The sequence below is a fragment of the Argiope bruennichi genome, chromosome 8 (genome assembly GCF_947563725.1).
Source record: "Argiope bruennichi chromosome 8, qqArgBrue1.1, whole genome shotgun sequence".
In the NCBI taxonomy this organism is placed as follows: domain Eukaryota; kingdom Metazoa; phylum Arthropoda; class Arachnida; order Araneae; family Araneidae; genus Argiope; species Argiope bruennichi.
In genome coordinates this window covers 98,303,233-98,327,749 of record NC_079158.1, presented here as the reverse complement: position 1 = coordinate 98,327,749, position 24,517 = coordinate 98,303,233, and the positions used below count along the sequence as shown (strand labels likewise).

Here is a 24,517-nt window from a genome sequence, read left to right as displayed (position 1 = left end):
ACTAGATAAATAAAATTTTGTACACACATTTAACATCTATAATTTAGACACTTATCATCTATAATTTAGACACTTATCATCTATAATTTAGACACTTATCGAATTTTGAGCAAAATTCGATGAGGTGTAGGCCTTCTGTCAGTCTGTACTTTCAGCAACATATAAACGCCATAATAACTCAAAAACGCCATGAGTTAAATATATTAAATTTGTTATGTGATTTAATGATTACAAGTGTAGGTTTTAACAAATTTTTGTTTCTATCGATTGGAAAAAAATGTATCTAAAGTATCGATTCAATTTTCGGATGATAGTAGCCGTATGTCAGGCTTAATTTCCAAAAAACTCGCCAAGGATAAAACGATAGAATCAGTAGAAATGCTAAATTCTGTCCAAAGGTTAATATTTCGTAACTATTGTGTACCAATGCCATGCAAGGTGTTCTCTGGTATAATACTTTTATTAGAGTATATGCGAGAAAGTTTTGGGAGACCCCAAAGTTTCTAGACCAGTCAGGTGTATCTCGGTTCCTAATGGACAGATCGACAAAATTCTCGAAGTTTCGAGCATTATTCATTTTGTCGCCAAATGGTCTCCATTTTTGTCGCAAAGCTCCGGGATCACTTGCTCGGCATCCGACAACATCTTTCTTATCATGACACTATTCGCGCTGGGAAGCAAAATTACAGGTTTGTAACATTATTCACGTGTACCACCATCAAACACTGTGATTAACTGAGCTGAGCTGATAAACGAGACTATTAACTTGTACCCGGGCTCTTCAGAAATTAGAACTTTGCTAATGATTAGCTGATAATCTAAATGTTTCAACTTTGCTAATAATTAGCTGATAATCTAAGTGTTTGCCTCTTTTAATGACATTGTTAAAGTAATAAATTTAATTATTGTAAATGAAAAAGCGTGTATTCTTGCGGAAAACACTACTTATAAAATTGATGTTGATCGAAGATTTTATTCTAAAATCAAATTGAAAGCCAAGGATTCATTCATTTAACATGCTGGAAATAAGATAATTGAAAGTAATAGTCGGTGTGTGTAATTTTATTTTTACGTAATGGAACTAAAAGTCGAAATAATATATAATTTAATTGTTTTTCTTTTTGTTAAATAAAAAAAAAATAAAGAAAAGAAAGAAAGAAAGATTCCCATTATGCTTCTCTTTTTAGTCGCTTGAATGAATTTTCAACTTAATTTGCTCTCTTCGAATGCGATTCATTCATTTAGTTTGTATTTTTTGTACATCATGCTCTTGTATCTTGTCTGAACGTTCAACAGAGCAAATAATTATCTGAAAAAAAAAAGTAAATTTTTTTTTCATGTATTTTGTGTTTGTTCATTTTGTGTTTACGTTTCCTGTTTTTAAAAGATAGTTGTATAAGAAGGAAAAGAAAAAAAAAGCATGGAAAAAAGATTCATTTGGTACGTATGTATTTGTTTTTTGAATGTTAGCAATTCAATGTTTTGAAGTGAAAACTTCTGCTGTTTCGAGGATTTTTTTTTAAAGGTAAATTCATTGACTTTTTTTTATAGGTATTTAACTTCGTACTATTAGTGAAGAGAATCAAGTAATCGAGTATGTGTTTCGTACATTTTCGTTTTGTTAGATTGAATCCGAAATTTAGTATAGGTCTGCAATTTGGATGTGAAACTGACATAACGAATTTTTTACCTTATTTTGTAAGTATATGAGCTATCATTTCCACGTACTCACAGATTCATCTACTTTTTGTGATATTTAGTCTAAAATGAGACACAAAATTCAGTTTGAGTATAAGTGACTTATACTGAAATTCATCCATCTATTTTATTGCGTTTTAAAGTCATCACGTTCACACGATTAGAGAGATCGGCAAGCAATCATCTATTTATGGATTTAGTCCTAAATTTGATGTACACTTACAAATGTATTGCAAAATCGTAAGCCAAATTTCATTTGTCTAGTTCAATTCTTTTAATTGATAGCGTACGCATGTACTCAGACGGATCTTAAAATTCTTAACAATTCATGTAGAGAATTGATAAGAAATAAATTTCAAATTTCAGAAGGCTGTAGAATGTGTTCTGTTGGTCCAAATGAGATGAAATTTGAATTATTGATAATTCAAACGATGCGCCTGATATTTATTAAATAAAAAAATTATTACAGCTTTCTATTTGAAGCCTATTTCTTGATTCATTTTTCATTTTCGCTCCTTTGACTGAAAGTATTTGACTTTTCAAATCTGTTATTTTACGAAGTGTTGAATTAAGCGCAGCTATATAAATGCCGAATGGAGAGTCTGAAATGCTCACATATCGATATTTGTTTACATTTCACTGTTGCCATCTCACATCAAGTAAAAAGAGCAATTTCTCTGCCAAATGAGTTAACAATATTTATATATATAATGTAAACATAATAATTTTTTTAAAGCATATGGCAGATTCGAAGACAGTGAAGAGACTTTCGATTTCTTGACGTTTTATTTCATCTCGGAGATGCATGGCATTATGTACAAGCAGGAGCGACGAGCAACACACAACGCAGAAAGAAATGAGGGAAAAACTGATAAACCTTTTATCCCTGGTCTTATATACTGTGATGTTTTAATTGGGATTTCTATCGCATGTCAATCAAAAAGCAAGGGAAACACAGGGATCTTTTAGAGGAATTTGTAAAGTCAGCGGTATTTTGTCCCTTCATGCAGAGTGTGTGCAAGTGTCGACGTTTAGCCGATTCAGCAATTTTATAAAGCTTCTCTTGAATTAATAAAGTAGGGAAAGTGGAATTGGATCAGGAAATAAGAGAATATTCTAGAATGAAGTTAATATAGGCTAAATTAAAATAAGGCTTTGGAAGTTAATTTAATAATTTTTATTTTAAATTAGCCTATGTTAACTTCATTCTAAGATGTTCTCTTATTTCCCAATCCGATTCCCACTTATTTTTATTTAATTATTTCTGCTTTAGAAAATTGAAGAGTTTTGAATTTTATCACACACCGAGCTGAAGAATAAAAATCCCTAAAACCGCACATATTTTTCAAAGATATATAAAATTCCTTTCCCAAAGTATATACACGTCAAAGAAATCCCTAACAGAATCTAATTTTAAAATGATTAAAAGGAAAAATTTCTGTTATTTTGATTTTATATCACGTTGTAAACAGACATCATTTTATCGTAGCTTCATTCTTGTTCAATAAAATAATTCCTTGTAAAATAAATTGAAGATAATTTCAAAGTCCATGTACCTGCAGAATTATTTTTACGTGCGCGTGCAGTTTCAGGCAGACTACTCCCGCTGATTTCTTTCCATTTTTCATATTTGTGTGTTTGCGTTCCTTTTTTTTTTTTTTTTTCAAAGAAATCTTTAAAAAAATTTTATGACCCAAAGAATACGGATCATTATATTTTTGTGCTTCCTTCAGAAGGGTTTGGTCATATGATTATTACTTCTATTTATATAATTCTTTCCGGGAAAAACACATGAAGAAATAAAAAGGCTTATTTGATTACGTTTTTACCTCTCTGTTACATAACCCGCGCCTTGGATTTATGAAATCGCCCAGTGCGTCCTTGAAACTCTCCCTACGACCTGCCTCTTTGTCCCGCGTTTCGGACAAATAGCCCCTTATTCGGGCTTGGCACGCACACTGCACATCAATCGACTGCCCCGTCCTTTTAGAAAATGCGTCTTTCCGCAACTGCATTGTCCACGGCTCATTAAAGTTTTCCCCTTTTGACGAAAGCCGCGACACTCGACTGGAGAGAAGTTTCGAAAACATTCGGAAAGGAGGGTGCGTGCCCACTGTGGAATATTCGAATAGGAAAGGGAAATGGAATCTGTGTGAAGGTTCAAGAATTGGGCCTCAACGCAAGATGGTTCCACCGGCTGTCCTTTTATTGTTTCAATGAGTTCCATTTCCGAAAACGACGCCGCATTATGTTCCTCTCGAAATGTATGAATATGCCCTGTTTGGTATTTCCTTATGACCAAGAATTACAAGTTGCTCTTTTGAGATAATGTCCTCTTGTATTAAGCAGCGTATTTTTATGATTACATCACCTCTTACGGGCGCCTTAATTGCCGCCAAATGGGAACCAAGAATGCCACTTAACTCCTACTGAGTGGATGTTCATTAAGTTTGTTTATTTTGAAAAACCAGCAGGAGTGGCCTTTCTTCCTTACTCACTCTAATAAAAGTGTTATCCCAGAGAACAGCTTGCACGGCATTTGCCTAAAATGATTACGAAATATGCACATTTGGCGTGAATATATCATTTTTACTGAATCTACTATCGTGTCATTCTTGGCGAGTTATTTGGCGATTAATGTTGGCATGCGATGATTTGTATCTGAAGATAGAATTTGCGTTTGAGATACATTTTCCCCAAACGATTGAAATAAAAGATTTGACGCAGAACTAGAATTGTACAGTTGTAGTGACAAAATCCCGTACGAAATTTGATGTCTTTGAGTTATAACGTGGTTTTTTTTAAATTTTTTTTTTTAACTACAGACGGACAGTTGGTTAATCTTTTTATTTATTTATTTTGGGATTTGACTCAAAATTTGAATGGTGTCTAGACTATAGATGTTTATTGAATTTTATCTTTCTAGCATTCTTCCTTTTGTAGTCATCGTTTTAAATTATGTTTGAACAGTCGAACAGACAGACTTCGTCAGAGCGACTTTTGCTCAAAACTTTGCAAAAATCTACAAATTTGATATAAAGACCGTACAGCTAGTTTCATTCGTCTAGATCAAACAGTTATCTTTGTTACAGACAGACAGGCAAGCAGATGGACATTTTCCAAATATATGTTTTATAGTGGTGTGTTGTGGTTTTCTAAGGAACTGCCCGGTTTTAAATGCACTATTTTTAATTTTTACAAACACAGCCATACTACAAAATTTACAAACACTTATTACTACAGACACCCATATAAAACTAGGTTGAAGGACAGTATGGTGGAGGGATTGCACGGTTTCCAGCCGAAAGCATTCGGCGTTAGCGCAAGGGTTGCGCATGGTGAAAAAGTCGACCTCAGGGTGCAGGTCCGCCTTTCAACTGGTTGTCTTCTGCAAAACGCCACAAAGGGGCGCTCTCTGCTGAAGGGGAAAAAGAGGTGCTACAGTTTTTCGAATTTAGGGAAATCTAAAACATAAAGATTCGTCAAAATTTCGAGCTTCGAATTTTTTTATGATTATTATACTTTCTCTATACTACGTATACTAGAAAGTAATAATTGTAACTGAATACATTATATATGATAGAAAAAAAATACCATTAAATTTTATTTTTGTTAATTTTTAGGATGCGTACTGTTGTTATTATTACAAAGGGCAATACGATTTTCCAAAGCATTAAAAAAAAAAAAAAAAAAAAAAAAAAACCTGTGAATTATCATCGACAGATCCTACGTCTTAAGACTTTCTTTTATCCATTTGTTATTGGAATTTCTGTGTGCGAAAAAGAAACATTATTTTTCTTTGGACATTTTTAGACAAGAATTTAATTTAATCCGTTATAGAAGACAATTTACTTTTTCGTTTCCCCGTTTCGGTAGCCATTGTCCAAAAATTGTTACAAATACATTTTTGTTTATAGTTATTTGAAATAAGCTTCATTTGATGCCCATTTGTTCCATCGGGATTATTGGTTGTATAATTTCAATTAAATGTCTTATGGGTAGCCCAATGTTTATTATTTCCATAGCAAAGTATTTTTAAGAGTGAATTCTGACATACATTAAAATCATATTATTTCATTAGCCTTATAGTTTCTGTTTATTATGTAAATAAACAGAAAAGTAATGAACTAATTCTAGAGTCCGTCCAATTCCATGACATTACGGAATCATTAAAAACAATGCCTGAGTAATCTGTTTCTAATTTCTTTCGTAAAATGCATAGATAATAAATTTCTTTAGTTTTGAACTATTGAAGAAAATCATTCAATGAAATATTTGATGAAACATTGCAATTCTAGACAACTTCAATTTCATTACAAAAATAAAATTTGTTGTTGGAAATTATGTATTAAAAATATTTTTTTTTAAATTTGGCAGAACAATTCTTTTATAGTTCTAAATATAATGAAAATAAGCCATTCAAATTGCTTAAAGATTTTACATCCAGAAATTCCATGTTGAGAAAAGACTTTGACCGTTATTATTTTAGATATTCGCATCTTTAAAATAATTCTAGTTTCAGTTCTTTAAATAATCCAAGTTCATAATTGTTTTCAGCAGAAAGAAATCGTTTGCTTTTATAGCAAGGCTGTCATTTGTAGAAATACGAAAAAAAAAAAAAAAAAAAAAAAGAATCTAACTTATTTCTTAGATTGCCGCAGTGTTTGATAGCTATCCTTTAGTGAGGCATTGCTCATTGTCATTATAATGCTTTCCTTTTATAATTTTCGTTTGCAAAAAGTTGCAAACAAAAACAAAAAAAAGGCAAGAGAGTTATCATCATCATTGTTGATCGTATGTCAAAACATATGACATTTTAAATATATTTATCTGGGACCGGTAGCAACATATAGCAATCATAGAGCAAGTGTAGCTACTTTGCAAATGCTTTGCTTTCATAAAGCGACAATTTGATATTCGATATTTTGATGAAATACTAACGATATTTGAATCCATCAACAGAAAATGTCGTTATTTTAGCAAGAAATTTGAATCGTCAAATATATATACCAAATTTAATAATTAATTTTTTATCAATTATAATTTATATTATAATAAGCATTAAAGCGGCGTCCAAGTGGAATTTAAAATAACCAAAACAGGAGAAAGAAATATTTAAATATAAATAAAAACGTTACGTTTAAGTTGTTTTGTGATTTCCTGTCACTTAATTATTGATTAATGGCCAGTGGAACTTGAAGTTGAAGAATGCTTTTATCAGCTTATGTTCATGAAAATTTAGGCATTGCTTCTTGAAATGGAATCTTTGGAGTCTTGAATTATCCGTTGAAATGGAGTTAAAATTTTATTGTTGGAAAATATAAACTTCCATATGCCAGGTTTTAAACTTTATTTAAGTTGTCATTCACAATGTTTAATTAAATGTGTCGTCGTTCTTTGAAAATTATAAATAATTTAAAGAAAAATAAATTCATCAGTTTTTTAAAAATTGTTTGGAACCGTCTGTAATTTTTCGAGAAGCTATAAGATTTTTAAATTTACCGTTTGATATATTATCTCATTTAAATTAAAAATAAATTTGCAGACGATATTATGTTGAAATTACATAGAGTTCTTTTATTTTTTCTCATATTGTATTTACATTAACGTAGCTTTACAAAAGTTGATTTAATTTTCTTTGGCATAAATATAATATTTATTATGTTATAAGTACTTCAAATTTTATTCACAAATAATAAAATATAAGAAAGGCTTTAATGAAGATTTCTTGGCTGTTAATTAAAAAGTTAATTTTGAATTATAAGAAATATAAGTATTTCATGACTGTTAATTAAAAATTTTTGAAGTACAAGAAAAATATAAGAAGTATAAGTATAAAGTATTTGATGTGTAAGTATAAAGTATAAGAAGTACAGATATGAAGTATTGGGTTGACAACTAAGTAATTGCGGATTTCACTCATAGATGGCTTCAGTTGAATTTTTAGGTTTGCAGACGTAGTACAAATGTAAAACACATTTTGTTATTTGATAGTTGGCAATTCAGCTGTCAATCAGTAAAAAAAGTTTTTTGATCGGTTGCGTAGTTTTCGTTTGGCGTTCGTTGAAAAATGGAAAATCAAAACTAACATTTTCGTTATATTTTGCTTTTTTATTTCCGCAAAGGGAAAAACGCATCGCAAGCTCATAAAAAGTTATCTGCTGTTTACGGTGACGAAGTCTTAAAAGAACGGCAGTGTCTGAATTGGTTTGCCAAATTTCGTTCTGGTGATTTTTCACTCAAAGATGAAAAACGCTCTGGTCTTCCAGTTGAAGTTGATGACGACCTAATCAAAGCAATAATCGATTCGGATCGTCACAGTACAACACGTGAGATTGCAGAGAAGCTTCATGTATCACATACATGCATTGAAAATCACTTAAAAAACTTGGCTATGTTAAAAAAACTCGATACATGGGTTCCTCACGAACTGAAAGAAACGCATTTAACGCAACGCATTAACAGCTGCGATTTGCTAAAGAAACGTAATGAAAATGATCCATTTTTAAAACGACTGATAACTGGCGATGAAAAATGGGTTGTTTACAACAATATCAAGCGGAAAAGATCGTGGAGCAGGCCAGGTGAACCAACTCAAACAACATCAAAAGCTGATATTCATCAAAAGAAGGTTTTGTTATCAGTTTGGTGGGATTACAAAGGAATTGTCTACTTTGAACTCTTACCACCCAACCGAACGATCAATTCTGATGTCTTCATTGAACAACTAACGAAATTAAACACTGCAGTTGAAGAAAAGCGGCCCGAATTGACAAATCGAAAAGGTGTTGTATTCCATCATGACAATGCAAGGCCACACACATCTTTGGTCACTCAGCAAAAATTATTGGAGCTTGGTTGGGATGTTTTGCCACATCCACCATATAGTCCTGACCTTGCACCATCTGATTACTTTTTGTTTCGATCTTTACAAAGCTCCTTGAATGATAAAAATTTCAATAATGATGATGATGTCAAATCGTACCTGATTTAGTTTTTTGCTAATAAAAACCAGAAGTTTTATGAACGTGGGATTATGATGCTGCCTGAAAGATGGCAAAAGGTCATTGATCAAGATGGGCAGTACATTACAGAATAAAGTTATTTAGTTCCATGAAAAAATTGTCTTTGATTTTCTAAAAAAAATCCGCAATTACTTAGTTGCCAACCCAATATTTGAAGTACAAGTATAAAGTATGAGAAGTACAATTATAATGTATTTCAAGAATGGGAAATATAAGTAAGAAGTATTTGAAGTAAAGGAAGTATTATATATATATATATATATATATATATATATATATATATATATATATATATATATATATATATATATATATAATATAGAAAAATTTTATATATAGAAAATTTAATCCCTGCCAACTGTGGATACATATCAACCATTATAAAGAAATATCGCGAGGAGCATCGCATACATATATGTTTATATTTGATACAAGTCATTAACTTTTTCCCTTCTCTCATATTTTATCCCCGTCTTCGGACTGCGCATAAGCATAACCTAAATGTTAGCTGGCCCTCTCTAGATGCTAAAAAAAATTAATATCAAAAAGTTTGGAGGGTATATATTCATCATGCTCTAGTGGACTGTAAATATAATATATGTCCATAGCGCGTGTCCAGAACTTTTTGTTTGTTTGTTTGCTTTACCGCACGAAACGGAAATCGTTCCGACTAAAGTGCCCCCCCCCCCAAAAAAAAAAAATCAAACGACCAGCAAGTCTTCGACATTCGTGGTTGGTTTGATTTATAGTTTGACCGCAGACCCTACAGTTTTTTTTACAAAAAATGGCGCAGGATGGAATTGAAAAATCGTTTAACCGCAACCCCTGCGTGAAACGTTTTTTCATTTTTATTCCCCAATTGGTGGCTATTTCTTGTCAAAAACAGAGAGAGTTATTTCCTTCGGTTATTGAATGACTTTCTTCTGGAAAGTTTAATGAAAAGGTTGGGGAAGGTCCCTCGAGGGGAAATTGGGATTCGGTTCAATCAGAACCTTCTGTTTTCCAGTCCGCTAACCGACCGGAGCACCAGTTTCAGGTATTCCGGGTTTATTGGCAGATGGAATGGATCCCCGGAGAAAATTTTCAACACTCCACTCCGGATTTAGGCTTTGAGGAAACTGATAGAATGATTTACTTGGGAATAAAGGCGGGAAATTTACCACGCTTTCAATAGTATGGGGAGTATGTATTGATGTTTTCTTAATATAAAGCAGTTTCTGATAATTTGGTTGAATAAATAAATAAAGGCGAATGGTAATGTACTGAATGCACTCGGGAAAAAACGATAGCCTTTAACCGAATTATTTATTAACTTGTTATCGATATACTTTTGATTTTAATGTTGATTAATTTGATTTTTCTCGAAATTTTATGAATTCTTTCTGGACACCTAAAATTAATGAAATAATAATCAAACCATTTGGTGAAAAAAAAATGTGAAACTTAGCTTAATTTTTACTTTATTCTAGTTCTGTTGAAAATTTTTTAAAACTCCCGAGATGTACATTCTCTTCCTCCATAGTGCATATGTGCTAAATATGTAGCTCTATATCAAGAGGTTTGGCTTAGAGAACGCCAAGATGCCCAGAGAAACACATATACGCATTCATCTTTATAATTAGTTGAAATTAAATTACTTAAAAATAATACGTAGGTATCTTAATGAATCGAATTAATTTGGTCCAAAACGTATTTTCAGTCATTCATTTTTAGGGTCGCCAAATTTTTTCGTCGTTAGTCTAGTAGATCGTTAATCTGCAACATCTAACGGTAGCCGTAAATGCTCATCAACTAAAAATGATTTACTGAAATTTGCTCTTCTGTTTACTTTCCCGTATATGTGGTACAGAGAAAATAGAGTTCTCGCCAAAAATTTCAAACTAGAGATGTTAACGAATTTCCACGTTTTAAACCTTCTACAGTTCGAAAAACACATTTTTGGAAAATGTCCATCCGACTATCTGTGACATAGATAACTCAAAAAAAGCTTTGAACTAGACGTTGAAATATGGTATACGGTATTTACACCAAATGTGCAGATTTCTGTCAAATTTTGAGTAAAATCCATTCAGAGGAAATCTGACTTTCCGGTTGTTCGAATTTAACACGATAATTACAAAACTAAAAGAGTTAGATCGATAAAATTCGATAACACAGTATTAACATCCATAGAGTTGTGGTGAAGAGCTTAAAAGCCAGTTAACAGCTACGCTACGCGAGCAATTGCTTTTGTATTGTGGTCATGTTACTGGGCTGCGAACCACAAGGTCCCAGATTCTATCCTCGCGCATAACGATCCGCCACAGAATAGACACCTGTCAAATTTGCCAGTGAAATCCAAATACAGGTAGACCATATGTCTTGCTGTACTCTCAGAAACACGTAAACAGATAATTCTAAGATGCAATGACTTAAATGTATCAAATTTAGTATTGGATTTTGTGATGACAGGTGCAATTTTGTGCCCAATTTTTGTTTCAATTGGTTGAGAAAAACGTGTCTAAAACACAAATCCGATTTTTCAATACTATTAACGCATGCGAGGGATTAAGCACCAATTAACTCGCCAAGGATGACACGTCATGTTCAGTAAAAATGCGGAATTCACGCTAATAATCAGTATTTCCTAACTGTCCAATGACATGCAAAATGCTGAGAGACAGAGAGACAAAAGCTCTCTGGCATGACAAGTTTATTAAAGAGTACGCGGGAAAATTTTGGAGAGACCACTTCCGCAAGTTTAAAACCGAACTAGAACAGTTTCCTAGCCGTAAAAGATAAATTCTTAAAATATTTTTCTCTGTTAATTTATTCGAGAAATAAAAATCAAAAACATTTGTACATCTTTTCATTTAAAAAAATAACATTTAATGGTTAATTGCCTTTTTTTTAGCCTTTAAAAAAATTATAGATATTATTTCAAAAATAGTTTTTACGGTTACCTGAATTTAATCACCGTGAAATTTAATGCGATTTATCTGAAACATCTGATGAAACAATAACTGAGAAAAAAATATCGATATTATTAATCGAGTTTTTGAAACAACTTATTTATTTGAACAGCAGACTGCGGTTATAAGCTTAGTAAAAATAAATTGTGTTCTGTGAGCATTCCAATGTTTACCAGCACGAAAAACCATTTATCTTATTAAATGGTTTTCATGTTGGCATCAAATGTTTTTGTAAAATTAGGGGGAGAAAAAGAAGGTGGAATTTTACGCTTTGAGCTTATTTTTTCATGAAATAATTTTTTAGTATTTTTATAAATATCTGGATCATTACTAACTTCGTTTCAAGACAATCTTTCTGTTGAAAGCAAAATTCTTGATTACTTTTTTATTTGAAACTGCGGTGGACAAATTGAGCCAAAGACAGCTAGCTTGTTTAGAAATACTATCTGGAGCGACACAGATTTTAAAATAATAGTATATAAATGTTATAACTATTAAAAATGTGTTTTTATTGCAAGATATAGTTTTTGTGGTTTAACGTAGCTTAATTCATAACATTAGTATTAAAGAATTTTTTAAATTGCATTTTCAGGAGGGGAGGGGGTATTGATTTTTATAATAAATTAATTAAAGTGTCAAATATTTTTTCTGGACCGATCCCCAAAAAAATTAGTACATCTCTGCTTTAAAGGAATCGTTTCTATGTTTTTTATTCCATTTTTTTATATTATTGTTTTTAACTTATCATCTGAAGATTATTAGGAAATTATATAATCTCAAGGAAGTGTGTTTAATTAATGATATAAATAATGTTCTAAAATTATCAATAAAAGAATAAAATTGTTGTAATGACAGATATTTAAGGATTTTTAAATTTTTTTGGAAACATTTGAATGCATTTTATGTTATCTGTATGTATTTTTCAATTAACAGTGTATTAAATTTGCAAAAAAGCAGCAATTTTTTTTTGTTTTCATTTATAGAAAATAAAATTCGTAAAAATAAATTGATTTAGTAAGGAAAATTTTCTTAAATTCTGGAAATAGTCCAAAATTGGCAATCAAAGGGGATGATAAGCATACGTTTGGGTCAAGACACTGATGTCGCTATTATATCGGTGAAAAAACTGTATTAATCAGACTTTAAAATGTGTTATATGATAACGAAAAAGAAATATATTTCTATTAAACTTTCGGAAATCAAAGTATTTTAAAAAATGCTACTTAAATCACTTTTTACTGTTGCTTCAGGTCAGATGTATATTCAGGTACAATGAGAACTACTTCTAATATTCAAAAGAGCAGACTCATATCCAGGAAAATTATTTACCAATTTTCAAAAAAGGAATCTAAGACTACGTAATAAGCGTTATAAGCGCCAAATATGAAAAAGTTAGAAGATCTCAGAAATCTCTTCACATTAATAGTAACATTTACAGCAGCGACGTCTTTCTATACTTTTTTACACTACTTAGAGGACTGCCAGTCACTTTTTACATTTACTACATTGTAATGCTTATTTTGCACTTTCGCATGGAAAACAGTGATTAATATAATTTTTTTCTACATTATTTACATTATTACCAATTTAAATTTTCAAATCTCGTATTTTAGTAATGTATTTATTGTATTGTACGTTGCATTTGCTGATTTCAATCAGAACTTACGGAATTTATGAAGCTTGCTTGATTTTTAACCATTTAAATAAATTTTAGTTAAGGAACTTATTTTAAAGAAACGGAAAACTTTTTTTTAACATGAAAACAAATAAAATTGGCTGAAAATTGTTTGTACAAAGTTGAAATCACTCATCTTGAAAATTGAAATCGTTTTTATTCTCTTTTTTAAATATATGATATATCTTTTAATTATGTGATAATACATACTATTTACCAGCGGATTCCAAAACCCTCCACGCTTTTGTGCATGCGTTAGGATGGAACAAAAAGGAATAATGAAAGGAGATGTTTAGATTTAACAATAAAGTAAATCATTTTATGTACTGGAATGTAACATTTTAGTTTTACGTCCATTTGTTAAGATATATATGCTTTCTTAAATTTCCAGAGCAGTGAATTTTATGGTAAGCCATATACATCTCATGTATTTTCATGTATACATATAATAAATACAATACATGTATTTATTATATTTTTCAAAATTGTTGCATAATGCACCTTGGTATTAGGTTGATACTTAGATAACATCATAAGAAAAGCATAATTTGTTTTCCATTGTTCGCTTTGAAATGTGTGCTATTACTAATTAATCTTTTAGTGTACGAATACATCATTCTAAAATTGCATAAGAATTCTCTGTAAAATTATTTTCCGTATGATTGATTACAGTATGATTGGGCTAGATCATGGAAATTGTGTTGTTGGCAATTGTTTGTGGGAGTGTTTGTTGTGTAAATTAGCTGATCTTGCTACGTTATCTTCTTATTTTATCGAAATATAAGCAATGCATTTAATATTTCCTTCTAATCAGTTCTCTTTCTTATCTTTATCTTTATATCTTGGTGTGAGCACTTACGATTACAATTTTTTTTAATTAATCCGATTTAATCTTTACATGAAAAAATCTTATCCATTTCCTGAATCAACGAAAAAATTCTTAAAGGCGATTAAAAAAATAAAGTAGGATTTAATAATGACATGCGATTGAGAAAAACGAAAGATTACTTCGACAGAAATCCTTAGCATAATATATTAATTTTTATTGTATTGGTGTAATGAGTTGCTAGAATTTTGCAACTGTGGTTTACAAGCAATTATGGTAGAAAACTACGTAGAAAAGTCGATTTTTTGCGGAACTATGAATATGTTTTATTTATTATTCTTAATGTTTGAACAAATTTCTCTATAAAACCGATTGAATTTTGTTTCTAAATCTGTTTTTTTGGGAAGTTACACTTTTTATATTTACATTTACATTCGTTTTAGTACTATTTTACATTTTTAGATGCCGATTTCTCAAATTCTAATCTTTGATGTAATTTTCTTACAAAAACCCTCTAAATTAAAATCTAATGCATATATTTTGTTCAAATATGGTATAATAATTTCCCAATACGTTCCGTAGTTCCTGAATTAGGGAATAAGTATTGTGTTCATTTAGAAATATTTTATAGTTGCTTTAATGCTTCATAATGTTAAAAATTTTTTTTTGAAAATGTCATGTTTTTTATCAGTCGAACCCCATTATTTAAATAATGAATCGAAATACAGCTTACTTTTTAGTTCAGGAACTAGATTATATATTTCTTAAGCTATCTGCGAAATTTTAAGCAAATATTTTTTTGCTTTATACCTCTTTTTAGGAGAGAGAAAAAGTCATTTTTTCCCATTTTTCAAAAAACGTTGACTCTTAACAAGTATATTTTGGTTTCATAGATATGTTTCCAATTTATGCAAATATTCAAAAATATAACTATTTTCGCACGTTTCTTGAAAAAATTCATCTTGAACATAGTCACATATCTTGAGTTAGTAAAAGGAAGAAAAACGGAAAGTAAAGGAATTTACTACGTGGATATGAGCTTCATATTTTTAACTATATGAAGGATAAAATTTATAATGTTATCTGAGGGATGAAGTACCTTTCCTTTCACATAAAAATCTAAAAGACAAATTTTGCATATAAATGTTTAAATATATTTTTGAAATAATGTATGCTTCTCTGTGAACACCGAAATTCTTTAATTCGTTGTATTATAAGCATTTTGCCGATATTAAAATATTTTCTTCAATGTTCAATGTTGTTTTTTACAATATATTTCCGGTATAATCCAAATGGAGGGGTTTGGTTTTATATTCTGTATGAATTTTTGAAATATACCATTTTAAAAACTGAGGTATTATAAATATGTAACTAGAATCAGAACTTTTGCGAATACTCAGTATTTTGATGGCAATAAGATCATTTATTTTTATTGATTCTCATATTTTTGCCTTTCAGTTTTTAGCATTTTGGGAATTTAAACAAAATTAGTACGTGATGTTTTAATGAAAAGAGCACATTTTTTATTATTATTATTATTATAACTTTCTCATACAGGAGACATATTTAATCACCTAAATGTTAGATTTTCAGATTTTTATGAATATATTTTCCTTTTCGATTTTCCGATTTGAAATGGTAGTTAATAGAGTGCATGAACTCAAAGGGTTCTTTATCTTTTCATCTGTTCTGGAAAACAATTGTAATTACGTGTTTACGTTTGAACACTATAAATCAGAAATGCAAACGATTTCAAAAAATTAAATTTAGTATGTAATATTATCATCAATATTTAATACTTGTTAAAAATTGTCGGCCCACTCGCTAGAAAACGTACTCAGTTTTTTTTACTATACTGAAGCATAAAACGCACCGTTTTGTAAATCTTATCACTGCCTCTCCGACCCGCCCGAAGGCACACGGATAAAGAAAACTGAATGACCGGATCGCCTCAATAGCAACACTGGCGTTAACTGTGGTTGAGTCCGAAGAGCCATCACCGGCCACGGTATAACCCTTCCCGAAGGAAGTACGTCCCGCCATCGATGGGAGGAGCCAGATCCCCCACTATTTTGTGTACCCTCCAGGGTGGCGAGATCCAACCACCATACTGGAAGCATCTCATCCTCTTTTCATTTTGTAAATCAGACAATCAAGGATAAAAAGAACATGTCGGCTGATTTTTATTTCTTTGGACCGTCCTCCCCCCTTTCTAATTGCTTTTCTCAGTCACCATTCGACCGATGTAAACTAGTAATAAGTCCTCGATTTCGGAGCAAAAAGTTCCAGGTTCGGAGCCCGGCTCCATCATGTAAAGAGGTGTGGTGCATGTTAAATTCATCAGGATCAAAGTCCTCTCACTGATGTGAACCTGAAGTTTGGTGAGAGATGCTAACTGAGTTGCTTTCCTCGTCATCTGACTATGGCTCAAAATTATGAGGTCTGCAACAATATGGAGCTAGTCCTCCTTCAAATGGAACGTTATTATAACTAAATTAAGCTGCAGGGTTTTTTTAGATTGTGCGTCACTTCAACATTCCTTATTCCGATAATAATAATAAACTTGTCAATTGTTAGAAGTCTGAAAAATTAATCTTAGATTATTAATTTTTCAGAAAAAAATAGCATATTTATAATTTTTATTTGAAGCTAAGCCATGGACTTTTGTATTCTTTGAATAATTATGCATCTAATTAATTTTGCAAAGTTACTTTATAAAAAAGTGCAAAGTTACTTTATAAAATAATACGACGGAAAAAAAAAAAGAACCGCAGTAAATGCAAGAAACAAGTTTTGAAAAATAAAACTTGAAGTTTTATATTTTTGAAGAAAATTCACATGCTACCACGAAACACAAAATCATGTTACCTCTTAGAAAAATATCTCGTGTTTCGTATAAAATATAACAAACACATATTGTGTAAACTATCCACAATTTTGGTTCGCAGATGTGTAAAACAGAAACTAGTTTATATTGAAAGCGAAAACAGCAACCACTTTTTTATATATATATTCAGAATATAACGTCGTCGTCTGTTTCAACTTCCCGTTTATTGTCTTCTCGTAAGAAATTTCTCTCGTACGTCGTAATGAGCGTCTGTTTCGGGTTTTGCCGACGGGAAACTGTTCCTCGCTTTTGCACGGGAAGCGGGTATTTACGTTTCGAATTTCCTTGCTACTACTGATAACTTTTTGTTCTATTTGTTCTTTTCAAGTACAATAAGAACAATGCTATGAGGTAGCATGTTTTGAAGCGTTTTATCGCATTAATTTAAGTATGGCAATTTATGCTTCTAGAAATGTCGTATATTTCAAATGATTATTTCCTATTTGTTTGTTTATTTATTCCTTTCTTTTTTGCAGGTGCTCTTGGAACAAACCCATTATTAAATCTTGGATTTATGAAATTTAAGGTAAGTTTTTGTATTTGGCTCTTTGTAAATTGCTTCGGTATTTATTTGAAATATCTGAGTTAATGAGACGTACTGTACAATTTCTAAAATGTGCCTTTAAGGAATCTGTCCAAAATTTCGTACTCGTAAATCTTGGTTCAAAATGTGATTACTTACTTTAACCATAAACTATGATGGGATACTATTTTGATGAGATTTTATTGTTATTATAAATTTTTTTTTTTTGTATTTGTGACATCATACAGAATTAATAAATTTAAAAAATATTTCAAAATTCAATAACTTTTTAACTTTTAATTAGTTTATCAATTTTTAATGATGATTAATGTAGATCTTTATTGCATAAATCTTAAACGAGTAACCATATGCAGGGTGATCTAAAATGTCTCGTCAAAACTTTAAGAGTATGTGAGATAAACAGAAATTAATAATTTTTGGCAGCAGAATATGGAGGGCAGGAACAGAACAAAGATGATGGTCTCTCTTTCAATGAATTAAGTTACAGAAAAGATAAGCCCTTAAAGTATATACAACGCAGGGGAATAACTAGCGGAATTGGTCTCCCCGAAACTTTCTCGCATCCTCTCTTATAAAGGTGATATCCCCTTTTTCCTTCTTAAAACTGTGGACCTTGGGAAGATCGCGAATGCTACAAACCATTAGTGAATAATAATTATGAAATATTGTTCTTTGGCAGGAATTTAACATTTTTAATAAATCTATCATGTAATCGTATACTTATCGTGGTTTTTTTGCGATTAGTCCTTAGCATTTAGCAAAGATTTGTGTTTTGCACTGTTTCTAACCGGTTGAAACCAAAATTTATCATAGAACTACAATTGTAGTCAGAAAATCGTAGACCAAATTTCATATATTTAAATGTTTGCTTTTCTGAATTACCGCTTGTACATGGTTGTGAAAGTGCAAATTAATAGAAAATAAACACTTTGATGGACTTAAATCCAAACTTGATAGGTATCTGCATTTTAGATGTTAAATCTGTGTACCAAATTTTATCCATGCAGCCCTCGGGATGGATATCTGAGAAAATTTGATAGAAATGTACAAATTTGGTGTAAAAACGATATATTAAATGTCATCGGTATAGCTTAAGGCTTTTATGCTTTATCTTTGCTTCTATTTTTATTTGAAATATTTGAGATAATAAGACTTATTATAAAATTTTTAAATATACCATTTCAGAAAATCGCCCCGAAAAGACGTATTTGCAAATCTTGGTTTAAAATGAGATTATTTACTTTAGCCATAAATTATAATGGGCATTTTGATGAAATTTTATTGTTGCTGTCAATATTTGGTATATTTGTCACAGCCATAATGCTAAAAGTATGTTTTCTGAAGGTTTAAAACGTAGAAATTCATCAAAGTTTCGGAGTCGAATATTTTGACGTTTACAATATCTTCTCCATATTTCGTGTATGAGAAAATAAATATTAATACTTGTATCACAGCATAGCTATGCGAGTAACAACTTCCAAAACTTGTATGACATTAGAAGTCAAGTCCTTTGAATAATTTATTTAACTACTTAAGAGAGATTGAATTGATTTAACTACTTAAAGAATAATTGATTTAACTACTTAAAGAATAATTGATTTAACTACTTACTATATTGTTAATATTACATTCTATTTTCATATGATGTTATTACCATATTTTTGTTATTTATGCGATTAAGTTGTTGTGATATTATGAATGGAGGAGTTGAAGCAAATCCGTATTTAGCGACTGACCACTGCACACCTTTTCTTTGTTTTTGGATGTATATATGACGAAAATATTTTTTTATTTATCTTTATTTACAAAGAAAATTTTTAAACATTTTGATGGCTTTTTAAAGAAAAAAAAAAGGAGGGCGGGGGGTGGGGGAACGAATTTGCTTATAGAGGAATTTAATATTTTCATATGAAGTAACTTAATTAGCATAAAGAATAATTATTCTCTTAACCATTTTGTGTTGCTTGGATTTTCTTATTTTAGACAGAATAATGTAATAATTTATTATGACAGTAATTTTATAGAATCTAAAGATTTTAACTATTAATTTCATTATTTGCTGCGAAGTCTGGAAATTATATTTGGAATTTATAGTTACTATAAGATCTGTTAAGACATTAAAGTGCATTTCATAGTGAAACGAAACTCTACGAAAAATATAATATTTAAATGAAGATAATTAAACCAAATGTGATGCAGATGCATTTTTCCACATTTCAAAATTATTCCAACGTTTCTAGCCAGTCTTTAAATTCAGGCTATAGCATGCTTGTCTGGTTTCTCTGAAGCTTTTTCCCAGTTATTTTCTGCACTTGCGGCAAGCATAATGAATCGGGACTCTGCATGAATATTTAACGAAACTATCTCCTGCCAGAAAACCCTCTTGATTGCTTCGGCATGCAAGTCCGATTAAGGCTTGCTTTTCTGACTTTCATCGGAAACTTTCCTTTGGGATGTCATAAAATCAGCCCACCCCCTCTCCTCTAGCTTGATTTCTATAATGGTGCACTTTCCATTAGATGTCTTCCTTTCCTTGGTGGGGAAAAAAAAAAGTTACAAAATGTGTTTTATTTCCATCTAGTGACCTTCCGTAGATTTTGTATACTTCCCTTCCAATGTAAAAGCGTACTTTACTTTATAGCTTTAAAGTTTACCCAGGTTGAGTCGAATTGTAATGACTATAAAATTTTAGTGCTTTCCATTGAGATTTTGATGTCGTATGGCAATAGAAGCGCGTAGTGTTGCTGTTGTGCAGACCGATTATTTTGTTCCTTTTCTTTTTATAGGATGTATAGTAGGAAAATATTGGCTAGAATGGATTATCAGATTAACTATCTTGGTTTTTAGTCAATGTTAATATTACTTCAAGTTGAGTCGAATTGTAATGGATATAAAATTGATTCCATAGGTATTTTACATTCAATTCCATTAACTTTCCATTGATATTTTGTTGTTGTATGGCAATAAGAGTGGTGTAAGCCGATTATTTTGTTCCATTCTTTTGTAGGATGTATAGTAGTGGTTAGAATAGATGATCAGAGTGTCCTTATCTAAATGGATATGGATTCTATGATATAACAACTTCATAGTGCTCTGGTAGAAATGCGTCCATGAGCCTTGAAAGAATTAAATTCAGATCTGTAAAAGTGGCGTTATTTGGATTTAACCAACTTATTTACTATATTTTGATTTAAATAATCTTTTTTTGTACTTATCATCTTGTACTAATCTCGCGTTACGAACCAGTTTCAGGAAACTGCTTTGGAACAATTATTGTTTAGTACAATTATGCCAATCCTTTTGCAGTTATTTCACATCTTCAAAATTAAGTTGTCCAGCGTAATTTTCATACGGGTATGGTGTCTTCAGTTTCTTCTTGCTGTTTATTTCATTCTTCCTGTTCTAATTAAAATCCTGTACTGTAGTACTTACGTTATACCAAAGACCTATTACATCTGATTTACCTGTGGTGACAACGTTTTCCATTAGCATCATATCATAGCCACGCATTGTGGCTGCTGATTGAATGCCCTACCTTCAGAGACCGACGATCATCTCGGAATTCGAATCAATTTTCATAAATTACACATTTGATGACATGCTGGGGTCCGACTGTTGACAAGCGCTCGTTCGCTGGTCAAACAATTGTCGGATTAGTATGACGCTCATGAGCTGAAGTCGAAGCACCATTAATCATGCTTCCTGAACATCTGTCCCTTGCGTTCGGCTGGTTTGGCTTTGGCGTCCGAGACCCAGGCATGTTTGAGGGCGCTCAACTTCTGATAACAGATTGCCGGTGGAATTCCTCTCATTTGCACTGGGGAGAGTGTATTCATGACAGCTCACCACCAATGTGCATCTTTAAAATTATAAGTTCTTGCAAGTGTCCAAATGTGGTGGAAGATTTAGGCATTTTGCGGCCCCAAACTCTGTACGTTGTGAGGTCCTTTATTACTTCCTCGTATACGTGTTATAGAGAAAATTTAGTAATCGTCTAAAAATTCGAACTCGAGATTTTGACGAAACCTCCACATTTTAGACCTTTCGTATTTAATACGAATTGGACAGATAAAAAAATCAATCCTGATTTTGCTGAATGCGATCGAGAGGTTCCCCAAAATCCATTTATTGTTTACTGCTCGCTTTGTAAGATAATAAACCTAAGTAATATGGAAAAACAGGCACGTACTAGTCATGCCAAAAGAGGAAAGCATATAAAACTGTGTGCCAGTTCAAAGGAGTCGTCATTGATGTTGGATTTAGTATGTAAAAGGAATACAGGAAAAGATGATAGTCAAATCGGAGAAATATTAAATTTAATGTCCAAAAATAAACCTATTTCGAACTTTTTAGTTCAAGAACAGTCATTTAAAACTGAATTTTTATGGGTATTAAAACTTGTTGCGTCACATTCGTCCTTTAATGCATTCAATGATATATCGGAAATATTTTCATATATGCTCACTGAAAGAAAAAGAACTAAAATACGTTAGGGCGTACAGAAATTTTCCATATTTGTTATGGATTAGATCCATTAGCTCCATGAAGTTGATGGCTAAAAAAATCTGCAGGAATTGCGGCCTAAACACTTGAATTGATTCAAATTAATAAAAATTAATACAGTTTTGTGATGTTTTTCCGTTAAGAAATCATTAAATGGTTTGTATCACGATAGCAAAAAAGTTTTGTGTTTTATTTCACTCGAATCTTAATTTTGTTAACTTTACAGTTAAAGAGCACAAGAGGTAATATATCTCCCGTTAATATATAAATTTTGTCTTTCTAAATTCTAGATATTAAATGAAGATAAAATTCTGTGTTTGTTTCCGTATTTAAATATAAGCCCTCTTTTAATATGCTATTTAGAATGTTAAATTGTTGCTTTCTTTTCTTGCTTTTTTCCACTTCTTAAAACCGTATTACATTATAAATAGCACATAAGTGCTATTCGCTCATATCTTCGTATCTTGAATATACGTACAGGGAAAAAACATAGAATTTTTTCCCCATATTTGAGTGACAACCGTGATTTAATTGCAATAAAATTAATAAATAGAAATCATGAAAAAAAAAAGAAATTTTTTAAGTGCACAAGAAAATTGATAACATTAAAATATATATATATCTTTTTTATATTTTTAAAGGTTATAAAAAATTTTTTCATTCTGTTATCTCTGAAAAAAAGCCAAATTCCTGCTAAATTTTTAATTAATTATACTTTAAAATAAAATTTTGAAAAAAAAATCATTTTCCAAAATTTTATTGTGCCAAATTTTATAACTATCGGTCAAACCAATTTGTCTTGTCGCATCAATACACGAACATATATTCTATTTTTTTTTTTTCGTTTGTGAAACGTTATTCGAATTTTTTATTTGTGTTTTCAGAATTTATCTAGGATTGAATGCTTAAATAATTATTTATTTTTGCTGATGTTGCAACAAAACTTTCAGCAAAAAACTGAGAGGGCTTATGGATTGTGGCAACCTAGGAAAAAGCCAATATTTAAAAACAAGCAAATACTTTTTCTCCCTTATTTTTCAAGATTTTTGTATTGCGTTGTTTGCATCCATTATTTTTTAATTATTCTTTTGCGAATTTTGCTTCGTTTGATATTTGATTTTTTTTTTCCCCTGTCTCTCAACCGAAAGAGAAAAAAGGAAGCCAGCTGCTTTTAAATATGTTTATGTTTGTGCTTATCATTTTTTTCCACCAGTGCTCGTGAATTTGCTTACATTGAGTTTATTTATCTGTGTGTTGTATGTGTTTTACTATTTTGTCTCCCTCTCTTTCTTTCTTTCTTTTTTTTTATGCATTGAGCAGAAGGCATAAACTTTTTTAGAGGATGAAGAAGAAGAAAAAAAAAGCCATAAAAAGTTTTGACGAACCGTGATCAGCTGGGTTTTTCAGTATTTTGCAAAAAATGCCAAGAACAACAACAAAAAAGATATGGTTTAGTTTTGAGTTGTGTTGACCCGTAATCTGTTTTATTCTCAGATGAACAAAGAAAAAAAAAACCATAAAAAATAAGATAAGCCAAAGTTTTATGTTTAAAATAAATAAAATAAAATTATAATATTGCTTTAGAAAATAACAAACTTTTTTTAAAGTGCAAAGAATAAGAATATATATATATGTTGAAGCTGTACATAAATTTTCTCCACGGCAGAGAAATCTGTGAAGAAAAATGTAATGGGAACGAAGAGATACATCTTCAATCAATTTTCGTTCAAGTATGCGAAGTGAGATGAAGAGAAGAAAAGTGAAAAATTCATCTGCCAAAGTTGAGAGCGTCGCCGCTTGGCGCTGAAAAAAAAAAAAAAAAAAAAAAAAAAAATAAAAGAGAGAAGGAAAAAAAAAAAAAAGCATTGAAAAGCCAGTCTGTTGTATTGAATAGTGCAGAGAGGTATTAAAATCGAGAACATCTTTCGTTCCCGAGCGACGCATTTTTATCTGCCAAATGAATGAGGGGAAAAAATTATGAACAATGAAAAAAGAGTGAAAGTTTTCTGAAGAAAAAGGACAAAAAAAAATGAAATGAAGTTATAATAAGCAGATGTTTATTCTTGTTTTATGTTTTATTTCTGTGAACATATCCCTAGGAAACAATGTTTTTTTTTTTTTTTTTTTTTTTTTTTTTTGTCTCACAATCGTTGATTATGTTGCTCCAGTGAACACTTTCTCTAATGAATTGCTAAACATACATATAATACATGCATAAAAGTAATTTCATGTATGCTTCTTCATTAAGAACTTTATACATATTTAATATCTAATGAAAATATAATCCTCCTTTATTTTGATTATCCTGCTTGGTGAAAACAAATTAATTTTCTCGTATGAAATCTAATCTATGTATTACTTTCGCGTCGATGAATAATGAGGACCTAAAACGATTAAAATACTCAGTT

At 30.9% G+C, this 24,517-nt stretch overlaps 1 protein-coding gene across 6 annotated transcripts in view; it reads left to right on the top strand.

Annotated features, from left to right (window-relative positions):
- The window catches only part of LOC129981090 (uncharacterized), a 190,917-nt gene that overhangs the window by 60,506 nt on the left and 105,894 nt on the right, over positions 1-24,517 (top strand). For 5 of the 6 annotated variants that reach the window (XM_056091747.1, XM_056091742.1, XM_056091744.1 and 2 more), the window contains one exon: positions 17,539-17,588. The gene's annotated coding sequence lies outside the window, so the exon portion shown is untranslated. Of the gene's footprint in view, positions 1-17,361; positions 17,451-17,538; positions 17,589-24,517 lie in introns of those variants that run through there. The other variant, XM_056091743.1, reaches the window with a different exon arrangement.